Source organism: Urocampus carinirostris, chromosome 2 (genome assembly GCF_059441175.1).
Source record: "Urocampus carinirostris isolate Australia breed hairy pipefish chromosome 2, RoL_Ucar_1.0, whole genome shotgun sequence".
Taxonomy (NCBI): Eukaryota; Metazoa; Chordata; class Actinopteri; order Syngnathiformes; family Syngnathidae; genus Urocampus; species Urocampus carinirostris.
The window spans coordinates 56,684,039-56,696,494 of NC_142350.1; positions in this window are offsets into that span (position 1 = coordinate 56,684,039).

Genomic DNA, 12,456 nt, shown 5'->3' on the forward strand with positions numbered 1-12,456 from the left:
CGTCTGCGAACCTCAGTTTACTCTAGGCAAGCTTTTCAACCCTGACTCACTCCTGTTTTGGCTCCTGTTTGTTTCCCGGGTTCGATACGATTTCTAAACTCGACTGTGTTTTTTTGCTCTGCTGACCAGGCTACTAACCTGCTTTTTTCCGCTCCCAACCCGGCCATCGCTCGCCACGGAAGTACCACTTCCGCGTTCAGAGCAACCTGCCCCCCCGCGACCAGCGATCATCAGATCTTGTGTGCAAATCTTTCCCTTCTTCCCAATAAAACTGAGAGAAACATACGCAAGTGGGTCCTGTCTCTGTTCTGGTCTTGACAAAAATAGCATTGAAAACCATGTTGCTACACAGCTATAATATATTTAAAACATAATACAAACAAATAAAAAACAATTCTCTGATATTTTAAGGATAATTTTCTCAATAAAAATATGTTTATCAATTCCACTCATTGGTAAATATTGTAGTGAAGTGGTGCTGAGGCATTTCTTTTTTGTTATCGTAGTCCTCAGGTAGTTTGGAAAAAAAATTCAAAGCACTCTTTTGACCTGTAAATTTTAAACAAAATAAAACCTGACAAAATCCAAACCAACAAAGACCAAAGAGGAAATGGGAATTCATTTGACCCGACCCAGTGTGCTGTCCAATCAATTCATATAGAGTCTTAATTGGGGACATTTGGCTTTGGTGTGTTCAGTTTGAAACTCAATTAGCGCCCTCTGGAGGAAGGTGGTGTGCCACATCCAGCTTTCTGTCCACTGTGTTTGTCTGTCCTCATCGCTCCTTGTTGCTATCGCCTGAGAATAACAAAGTAAAGTATCCCCTATGACATACAAGTAGCATCCAGAACATTAAATGACCAGACAAGGACTCCTGCTAAATGCCATTTTTTCTTGCCATGTGATATGTAACCTTCAGTGATGTCTGGAGCGTAATTTTAACTGCGGGCATGACCCTGCAAGGCAACACTTAGCGCAGATTCTCACTAAGCGCCTTGGGGGCACACAGCCAGACCTGATAAGGGCTTCGCTGAAATGAGCTCTGACCGTTGCGATCGCTTTTCGTGCTTTCATCTGCCCTCCCGCTGCATGATTGTTGTTTGCTAGGCTAGACCCTCTGCTCCCTCTAAAACCACATTTATCTCAGGCATTGCTGCTTTGAAGTACAAGAACTAAAGTTGAGCGTTCTCTTGAGCTCTCTCTATTGTTTGACTCAAATTAGCGGAACAAAGTCTGTTGCCCCGAGTCCGGTGGGACGGACCAAAGGCATCGCGAGCTGGACTCATGTATTATTTACTCTGCAGGTATTTCACTTAATAGTCGGAGTCTCTGTATCAAACCAACTGTCTGTAGTCACAAATGAGGAAAATATTCACGTGAGTTCGCCACCCAGTCGCGGCACTAACTTTTGATCTCAAGCGTAGCATTTTTAATGAGTCGTTTCAAAGGGAAACAGACGCACCAATGATGCAGCACAAACAAGTAAAAATGTTAACACTGAAGGTAAATGCATATCCCGTAACACAGAAAATGGGTGGGGAAAAACAAACAAACAATAATTGTTATCATTCGGGTGAAAGTGACTACTAAGTTGGATCCATTTGATTTCCGTCAACCTCATTGAGGTAAGGTAAAACCCTGAGTTACGGCATCCCTGGCATAAATGAATTGACTTTGTGCACCTAATCCCCAAATTTCAAACTGTGTTATGTTTGCATTAGTTAAGTGCATGTCCCTAAAATGGCTGTCTGCTATTGGTCAATGTCAAATAAGATACTGTTCTGCTATTGGTTTGCATCAAAGCATCAGGAATATGCTGATATGCTATTGGCTGAAGCCCCTCCGAAAACACTCCATTTGTCTCGTATTGCTGAGTTTATAATTGCCTCTTCACGGTTCAGGAATCCCTTAACCGCCAGGGTCGTCAGGTGTGCCTTGGGCAAATACAGCCAGGCAGTGAACATCCCTCTCCAGGCTTATTTGGTAGGGTAGGGGGTCAGCAATCTAGGGCTTGAAGGATTTTTTATTTTATTTAATTGACTATAAGGGCTTTAATATAATACAAATTAAATGTTGCTGAATGTAGTGGGGATTTTTCGCAGGTCTTGGGGTCAGTGTGGCCTGGACAAAAATTATGTTTACATAAAAACGAGAACGAGGACAAGGAGTGACGCGGGAAAAGGAGACGAGGTTTCTGATAAGCTTTATTGTTTTGAGCCCTCTAGACGTGGCGGCGTCTTCCGGCGAGGAGGAGGCGGCGGCGCGCCCCTGGCAGGAGCAGTTCCTGGCCCGCCACAGGGGAGGAGTCAGCTCGCCCCAACGGGAGTGGCTGATGCCCCGACGTGTCAAAAAAAAGCGGAACAAGGAAGCGACAAGACAGACAGGATCGGAGAATGGGAGATGGGAGGCTCGCCAAGAGTAATTAGACTAATTCGACAATAATTCCGTAAAATTCGATGGAATTTATTTAAGAAATAAATTAAGAATATAAATCCGCCCTCGTGTGGAAAAGCCTGTCTCTTGTCAATATGTTGCCCTAAATTAAGAAAACGAGCATGCATTTGTTAGGGGGATAAAGTTTGTGTTTGGATAATGGCGTCTGATAACTAATTCGAACAATTTGGTAAACGCTAAATTTATAATATATTTTTTTTCCCCCAACAGGCTCTAGAGCCACATTTGTTGTCAGCGTCGCCCTAGTGGATTTTTCAGACTTGTTTGGAAATTGAAAAAGATGGTGTGGTGAAATATATACTGTGGTAAAACCAAGCGTCCAGTAAGTATTGTGGTCTCGCTAGTTTGCTGTTTTTCATAGTGCACTGTGTTCTGATTGGCTAAATAAAAGGAAAGTGCTTTCTATCGCCAACAAATTTGCTCCGGAGCTACGTGCAGGTCTTTGGCACTGGTGTTTTTTCAAAAACCTATGCTCTGTAAACTAAAGTTGGTTGTCTTCTTGATCTATACACCTGTGCAGTAAAAGAGGAATATTTTTTTGTCATGCTATGATAGAACAGAAGTTTAAAAAAAAAAAACATTTACAAAATACAGTACTTTTTGTTGAACAAATACTTGAGCCTGCAAATTGGGTTTGTTGTTGAAAAACAAGTAGATTAATCAAATAAATAAATAAAGGTTTCTACGTCATTTTGTTTTGACTATCGCGGAAAGATTTTGGAACACAAATGATTACTGTAACAGAAAAACACATTCCCAAAAACAGTAACAGCTGCTCAAGTTCAGAAAGTCTAGAATGGATCAACAGGTTTACTCAAGCGAGGGGAAGCAGACATCAAGAGCAAACCACAACAGCTTTTGCTATCAGCATAGTCCTTTAATGCTGGTATCTTGATTAGAGTCAGTTGTGGGTGATGAAAAACAGGTGTAGGGTCCTCCCGTTCGTCTGCCTGTTAAGGACTGTGTTGTTCTGGATCCTTAAAATTCTTAACCTTTTCCGAAGCGTTACAAATATTTGGAAGAAATATTAATTGAAAAGCAGCACGGCTGTGCAGTGATTAGCCCGTGTGCGGCACAGTTCTGAGGTCATGAGATCGAACCTTACTGTGTGGAGTTTGCATGTTCTTCCCGTGCTTGCGTGGGTTTCCTCGGGCACTCCGGTTCCCTCCCACATTCCAAAAGCATGCATGTCTTGTTAATTGACCGGTCAAAATTGTCCCTAGGTGTGAATGAGAAAATGAGTTGTCTGTCTCTGTGTGCCCTGCGATTGGCTGGCAACCAGTTCAGGGTGTCCCTTGTCCACTGCCCGAAGATAGCTAGAATGCTCCGGCACCCTCGTGACCCTACTGAGGATAAGCGGTGCAGATAATGGATGGATGGATTAATTAAAAAATGACTGATGCTTATATATTCAATTTAAAGCTAGGTTTTCATAAGGCTTTTATTTTTTGATCGCTCCAGACATTAGTTTTTTGTTTTTTTTTGTTTTTGAGTACGTTATGGCTCTTTCAAAACTTTGGGTTGCCGGGGTCGGGTAGGGAGGCAGTGGCCGCCCCATGACGCCGATGCTGCTCCAGCATCAAGAAGTCAATGGCAGGCTGAAGCGACATGTGGTCCGAGACCTTGCATCAAATTCTTTTTTATCTTTTTCACAAACTGACACTTCATACAGAATCATCATTATCCACAACCGACCATAAATCTTTATATTTCTCTCTCGTTGGTGATATTCTCTCACACCTTACGTAAACACACCTCCGATAAATTGTGGTGCCGGTTATTACATCGCAGCCTCTGGTAAATTTAACTTCCATTTACATTTAGATTACAGAATATTTCACTTCTTTCAATTTGTGCTAAGGAAAAAAACCTGAGGTTGCACTTGTACAATTCGTGTACGCATGCAAGTGTATGTGACGTTTTTATTATTGCCACCGATGCTTTTGTGCGCTCAAAAATACAAGAAAGTTGGTGTGTTCACATATATACTCACAAACAGAGCAATAAATAGTGATATTCACACATGAGAGCGGTAAATCCAGATTTCATTACCTACTGTACATCCTGAAGGTGGGTTCCATTCAGGAGATGATATCCTAGCATGAACCTGTGTTTATCATTAAAACTATATCTTTGAAAATTCTGGAAATTGAATAAAATCCTTGCTTAAGAAAATTTTGACATGGCCGCCAAACATTGTAGTCTTCAATTTATGGAGCATAATTATCAAGTTTCAAAAACATCTATCTATCTATCTACCCTGGTCATACCCCTTTAGAATGGTGACGACAGCAAGACAAACACATACACAAAAACAAAGAAAAGAATAAAGGAAAAAAGTAGCAAAAAAAAAACACAAATTTGACCATGGCCAACCCAAAGGCCCAAACATCTGGACAAGTTCAGTCATCTCAGGACCCAAGTCGGTCATTAAACGGGACACAAGAAAGCGGCCATGTCACTCGGGTCAGGGTGACACAACACACTCGTCTGTTCAACAGCAGGGCCCGACAGCTTTCACTGGTTTACCCCTGCCACATCATACGGGTGCCCTGACCATCCCTTAGAACACGTCCAAACATCCCACTATCCTTTCAAAACACCTCTCCACTCATTCCTATCACCAACAAGAGCTCTCGCTTCCACTAGATTTAGACCTTTCCTGCAGTGCACTCATAACACCATCTATCCACGTCAATCACTGCCTTCCTCTTGGTGTCCTTCCGTTTACTTCTGCTCCGTAGATCCTCTTCATTATTCGCTCCTCATCCATCCTCTCCATGTGTCCAAACCAACCGAGTACTCTTTTATCCACACGCTTGCTCAGTTCCACTACTACTCCAGTTCTGTCTCTCACAATTTAATTTCTCAGTCTATCCAATCTTGTCACTCCTAAGGGGCCGGTCACACAGCCGTTTGCGGCTGAATCACGGCTAAAATTTTGCGGGTTTTTTTGCCCGTGGTTGCCCGCGATGGAAAATGCGCAAAATTGGCCAACCCGCTGTTCATCGGTGGTATGCCCGCAAAACAGACGCCGGCGACTGTTCCGCTTCCTCATCGCGTCATTTCCGCGTCATTTTCTCGTGTGGACCACGGGTATAAAAGCTCCCGAGCCGGTGTTGTGCCCAAATCTGACTCCTACGCCGTGATTCAGCCTCGATACGCCCGTGAAAGCCTGTGCGCCCGTGCTCTCAAGTAATGAGCGGTGCAAAACTTTTTCGCGCTGCCACCCGCGCGCGAATTTCCGACCGCGTGTTAAGCACTGCTGTATCTCGTCTGTATGGCGATCTCAAAGCGTCCAATAGCGTCCGCCTCACAGGCAGAAATGTCTGGCTGTGATTCAGCCGCAAACGGCTGTGTGACCGGGCCCTTACATACTCCTCAAACGCTTAATCTCAAAAACATTTAATTTCCATCTCAAATCTGCATTCAGGCTCCAAGTCTCTGCACCATACAACACAGTCGGCACAAACACACTCTCATAAGTCCCTTCTTAACATCCATACTCATACTCTTGTTGCTCATCACTCTCCTCAGAGCACCCAAAACCTTGCTTCCTTTATTCACTCCGTGCAATACCTCGCACTCCATTCCACCAACTGCAGCCGCATCACAACCTAAGTACCTAAAGCTTTCAACTTCTTCCAGCACCTGTCCATTCAAGCTTATTTCCAACACCATGCCCACTCTATCACACTTCATCACCTTACTCTTGCCAACATTCACACATAACTTACACCTATCACACACTCTTCGGAACTCCATTACCAACCTTCTCAATGTTTCCTCAGAATCAGCCACAAGCGCTGTGTCATCTGCAAACAATAACTGACTTACCTGCCAAATCGTTCTACTGTTATCCATCATCTCTACACCTCTGCCAAATACTCTTGCATTCACTAAAAACACAGTGTCAGGAGATCTAAAGGGGACAAAAATATAATTACCATCCTGGCCATGATTTCTTGTTCTGACCCCTATTCTAATATGACAGCTCTAAAATATTTAAATTTGGCAACAGGTTTAAGCTTTTTATGGTTGATGATGATGTTTGGGTCTGGTGCACCCTCTTCCACCAGAGGTTTGTCATTTCACCACAAACCTGTTGCTTATTACTCATAGCCTTCATAAGGACATTTTGGGCAGAACCCGTGGCCGGGTCGTCATCCATTTTTCACCATCCATACCGCCATCACCTTTTACCTGCTTCATCCTTGCTTCTGAGGTGTGGTTTTGTTTTTGGGTTTGTATAATTTAGGTATTAGGTTAGAGAAGAGGGTGTTGTGAGTGTTTGTATTTGACTTATATGCTCCGAAACGGCTCAACCGATTTTCATGGAAAAGGTCCACAGTTGTACTTCAGGCCTCGGGAAGTGTCTATAGCCAGGGTTTGTGTGAAGGCATCCCCAATAAATACCAACAAAATCAATAAACACATGTGTTTGTGGGTTTTGCTTTCATGGGTTATGCTTTTGGCCGCTCTCTAAAACCCTCTTGTGACCAAATTTGGTACTGCAACTCTAGTCCACTGATCACTCCAGGCAGCCAAAAGCAAGCTTATATAAGCCCGGCAACCCCGTACTATTTTGCTTGTGTTGAATAAACTAACAAATATAATACTAAGTTGTTTGAATAATTGGCTGATAAAATGAACCTTACATACATTCACATTTCGTTGGCACATTTCTCAGTAGAGAGCTGCTGGCTGAAGCAGTGGCTTATTCACGGACAAACCCAATTTTCCAACCCCAGCTGATAAGAGAGCATGAATTTTGTCCACATCCTCAAATTTCACTAAAACATTTCACAGACATTGTACTAGGATTGAATTTAATTAGCAGAGCAATGCAATTATACGTCCTTTTAAGTCAGTCCTGGGACATTTCCTTTACACGGCTAGATTATATATCCATGTCTATCAAAAGCCAGTATCTTTCTTTTTAATGTTTGCATAATGCCGGCAATTGGCTGTGGGTGTTGTATACATGGATGTGTTCAGATTCCCGCCTCCCCGCTGTTGCCTTCTGAACTCAAACATCAGCGCAATCAGCATCGCAGCTCCCCGCAATGACAATGTGGGAAGCGGCAGGAATATTTCCGCAGTAATGCAGAATAGAAAACGCATTCATGACCGCAGTTATCCGCAAATATCACTCGCTCTGTATGATCTGTACAATCACGAGATTTCCTCCATGTTGCAAATATAATGAATGCATTTAAATCAAACTACAGCGTTGTAGGAAAAAGTGAACCTGTTATTCTACTAAGCTTTATCTCTTTCACTGCCGAACATGCTAAAATTGATCTTTCATGTATTCAGCCATTGATGGCTTGCTTAAGTGGCTCTTTGACTATAGCCGGCAAGAGCAGCCTAACCATAACAGATATTAGGCTATGGCAACCTAGATAAAGAGAATTTTCGACAGTGATCGATGTCAATGGAAGGAGATGAGTTAAAAGTAGCTTCGAGATTACCCTTAACTCAAGGTGGCACACTCTACTCAAGCCCAGAGTGACAGCGTAACACCATGATGCCTTGAAGATGTGACCCGCTGTCCCGTACTTTTATAGGAAATATGGGGACCTTGTCAGTCATTCGTCTTGTTTCTGATTGGTTCTCTTTTGCAGGCCAAAGTAATAACCAAAAAATCAAATCAGAGGAAAACAATAAGACCTACGAGGTATTTCATTTTGATCTAAATCTTTCAAATCAGTATTATTCAAATACAACAGGGGTGTCAAACTCATTTTAGCTGGGTGCCACATGCTAGGAGAAAACAATCTCACGGGGGCCAGACTAGTAGGTTTAGGAGAAAGACGGAAAGAATGAGAGAGGGAGAAAAAGAGCCAAAAGAAAAGTAAGAGAGATTAAAAAAAAAAAAATTGAGAAAAGGGGAGAGAGATGGAGCGCAATAGAGATAAAAAAGGGAGAAAAAAGGGAAACAAGTGAGAAAAATAGAGACAGGAAAAAAATGAGAAAGAAGTGAAGAGAGAAAGAAAGTAAGAAAGAGAGGGAGAAAGATTAAACAAATGAAAAAACTGAAAAAGACAGAGAATGAAAGTGAGAGAAAAGGAGTAAGCATGAGAAAGAGAGAGAGAGAGAAAGAAAACAAGTGAGGAAAAGAGAGAGAGAAACAAAAACGATAGAGAGAGAAATACAAAATGAGAGTGAGAAAGAAATGGAAAGAAAGGGGCCGAAAGAGAGCGGGTGAGAAAGAAGTAAACAAACGAGAGAATGAAAGAAAGAGAGTAAGAGAGGGAGTTAGAGAGAGTAAGAAAGGGAGAAAAAAGAATAAACAGAGAGGGTAAAGGCAAAAAGAAAGAAAGAGAGAAAGAAAGAAAGAAAGAAAGAAAGAAAGAAAGAAAGAAAGAAAGAAAAAGAGGAGGGAGAGAGAGGGAGACAGACAGAGAAAGACAGAGAGAGAGAAAAATACTACTACAAATGCTTTGCGAGTGGAGCCTGGCTTGGTTGGCATCAAAGGGACATGTTTAAAACTACAGCTCATTTTTTTCTCGCGCTTCTTTGTCTCACGGGCCAGATTAAAACCCTGGGCGGGCCTGATCCGGCCCGTGGGCCGCTTGTTTGACACCTGTGAAATACAATAATTTAAATTAAACATACTTGATATTTAAAAATAAATATTTAACTTTAAATTAACTACTTTTTTGTTATCGTTGTAGTCATTTATTCTAAATTTGCATTATAAGTACTGCAACACCTTCTGATTATTATCAAACAATTTCTCAAAACAAAAACATGTAACATAGAAAAACAAATGAGGAAGCTACACAAACTGGGTTATCATCCATACCGCCATCACCTTTTTCCAGTTTCCTCCTTGTTTCTGAGGTTTTGTTTTTTTAGGATTGTTTTTTTTTTATTGGACAGGCCACATTGACAAATTTAGAAACAAACATTTCTGGACATTAATTGTCTTTTTTCAATGCATGTTCCTGTACTATTATATAATTGTCATTTTTTGTGCGACAGACAAACGTGACACAAAAATGCTTAACATGCTTGATATACATTTAGAATTAATATTAAATATCATATTACCTTCATATCTGGAAACCCCTTTTGGTTTTAAAAATAGATTTGTAGAAGGTTGTACATTTTTTTGCGGCTCCAAACTGTCAAGAACTGGACAGGAAGAGAACCCAAATGCGTGACATTTCACACACAAGCTTTTATTTTACAGGAAATGAGGCAGTCATGCACGTTAACCCAAAGGCCAGTGATTTGGTGATCATTGGGTGGAAGACGTAAGGCAGGAATCTGGCGTGGAATTATATCAAAGCTGGATAACGAAATTAAACAGGACAAACTAGATGGGAACGAAACTGGAGATCGATATTAAACAGGACAAAATAGACGGGAACAATATTGGGACAGGAAACACAAGCAGGGAACCAGACAGAGTCTACACCCACATCTTGCGGGTGCAGAGGTTCGTTGACGGACTGACAAAAGGTGAGTGAAAGCACTGAGCTTAAATAGAAGGGAAGCCAATCTGCCACATGGGCATGGCCAATCTGGCACCATGGCAACCGTGACACCAAACCTGTGTGTGTTTTTTTTTTTTTTTCATCCATTATGACCCTTTCAGCATTTTAGGTCGCAGACTCTAGAGTTAAAGAAAACTATCGTCTATCTTCACATCCCTCTCTTGTTTAATACTGTCACCCATATAGACTTAAGGTCGCATTTATAAGTATAACATAAATAAACACGGTATTTACATAAAAAAGAAAAGAGAATAAATTGCTGCAGAATGATGAAAAGGAGGAGAATGCTCCATTGAATTGTTGATCATTTTCTTTTCTTCCATAGCCATAAATCATGTGAAGAACGCACACTGTTGGTGTACGTTTGAATATGTTTGAATATGAGTTGGTGGGCGGGTGTGAGTGTTTGCACTGGAGATCCACAAGAGGAAACCTTTAGGTGTATTTTAAAACACTAATTCCCTTAAGTACAGCCTCTTTTCATTGCTCTCTGCCTGCTCCTGCTGCACTCATTACCGCTGGAAATGATGTAGTACAGTATATGTAGAAATTGGAGGAGAGGGGGTCTGACTCGATGGGTGGGAGACACATCGGGAAAAAAGAGAGAAAGCAAAAATCATGGTGGTATCTGTTTTCCCCAGTCTCTGCCTCTGGCTCTCTTCCCTTCTTGTCTCTGCTTATAAGCTGCAGAAATATTGCAGCTGGGCTGAATATAACTTTAGTAAGCACTGTGCTTAAGAGGCACGTTCACTATTAAGATTTAGATCCAGGGGAGTGTGTAAGTGATGAAACATGCGTGTCACTGATCCCCTTCAAAGAGTCCCCACGGGATCGCTGTCTAAAGACGGCATGTGTGGTTGCAGACAAGCACTTGATATCTTCAGGATTTACCTCACGCATTTTTTGTCATGTCCTGCATGGTTGTCATGGGGCCCAGCTGACCCCGCCCCTTGACACCGGCTGAGACGCATTGGACTGATTGATCTTGTAGTACTTAAGCGCGCTCCTTTGTACTGTGTGTTGCTGGAACGTTTGTTAAACCTGGTTAAACTCCATGAGACTTCTGTTAAAACCTGTTAAATGCCTAGTTCTGTAAATCTGCCCGTATTTGATCCTGTTTTGTTTTTGGTCTGATCCGTTTGTTTGTTTTTGACAACTTGTCTTTTGTTTGTATTTCTAATCCACTGCGCGACCATCGATCCCCGGATCGAGTGTGCACACCCTTCTCATCCTTCCCCCAATAAATTGTGAGTACGTCTACGCGAATGGGTCCTTTTTTCCTGTTTCCCGCACCGTCCCGTGACATTCTTCCATAGAGGTTGCAGAACAGTAGCAAGAGGCTCCTTGTTATAGTCAACCTATCCATCCGTGGTTTTCTGAAGGGGTGTAGGATGGGGTGCCTTGTCCAGTCTGACTTTGGAAGCAAAACCGACTATCACCCAGGGTGTTTACCTGTCAATCGCAGGGATTGTTTGCCTCAATTGAATCACACTCATTCAGTTTCACAGCATGTGCCACTCTTCACGCTGCAGCGCTGGAAGAAACAAATCAAATTAAAAGGTGTTTTGAAACAGATCTCCCCAAAAACGTATAAGCGATATTCTTAAATGGTTTAAGTTGGCATGAAATAAGGTTTACTTATGGCTGGCGTAAATGATTATCACCCGCAAGAAAAGCGAGGGTGGCGACAATGTTTTTTGTTCGAGATCTAAGTATGTATAAGTTTGCCTGTTTGTCTGGTTGTGTTTCTGACCATCCAAAGAAGACATGGCCACCATTTCTCGCAGGTAGTCAGGGATGTTAAAACTTAAGATTGTATAAATTAAAGAAAGAAACACACCCTGAGTCGGGTATTGAAGTTGGGTAGCCCTTTCATCGTAGCTTTACCCCAGAGCGGAATCACACATATCGGATAGCTACTGGCCCATTTATTCAAAACACAGTTGTAAAACAATATCCCCATTGGCTTAAATAAGATCACAAGATTACATGAAATGTGTCTGATTGGCTTAAACAAAATCACATGATTACATGGAGCGATGTACTGGTGGTCGCTAAATGGCGTGTAGGCACAATTAACAGTAAGAATAGTGAAACTTTTGTAACATAAAAGAATAATGAGTTTCTGTAAAATCAAGTGAATATTGGGGAGACAAGCTTATGACCAGACTTCCTGGTACTAAAGAGAAAGACATTTTGATTAATAGTTAGCGGGCCAAAAGGTAATGTAATTGGTATAAAAATTCAAACAGCACCTGGATATAATCTTTGGCTTCGTTAAGAAACTTTTGAGGATAAAACCATAATCAAACTCTAATTTCCCTTACACGTGGCCACCATTTTATACAGGGAGTGAGGTAAGTTACCCTTAATGTAAAAAATGCCCCAAGAAATACGAATTCTAACTTTTTTTTATTCAGCATTTTTCCCAGAAAGACAATGCATTATTGAAGACCAAAATGTCATTAGATATCAATACCATATTTTACAAGCC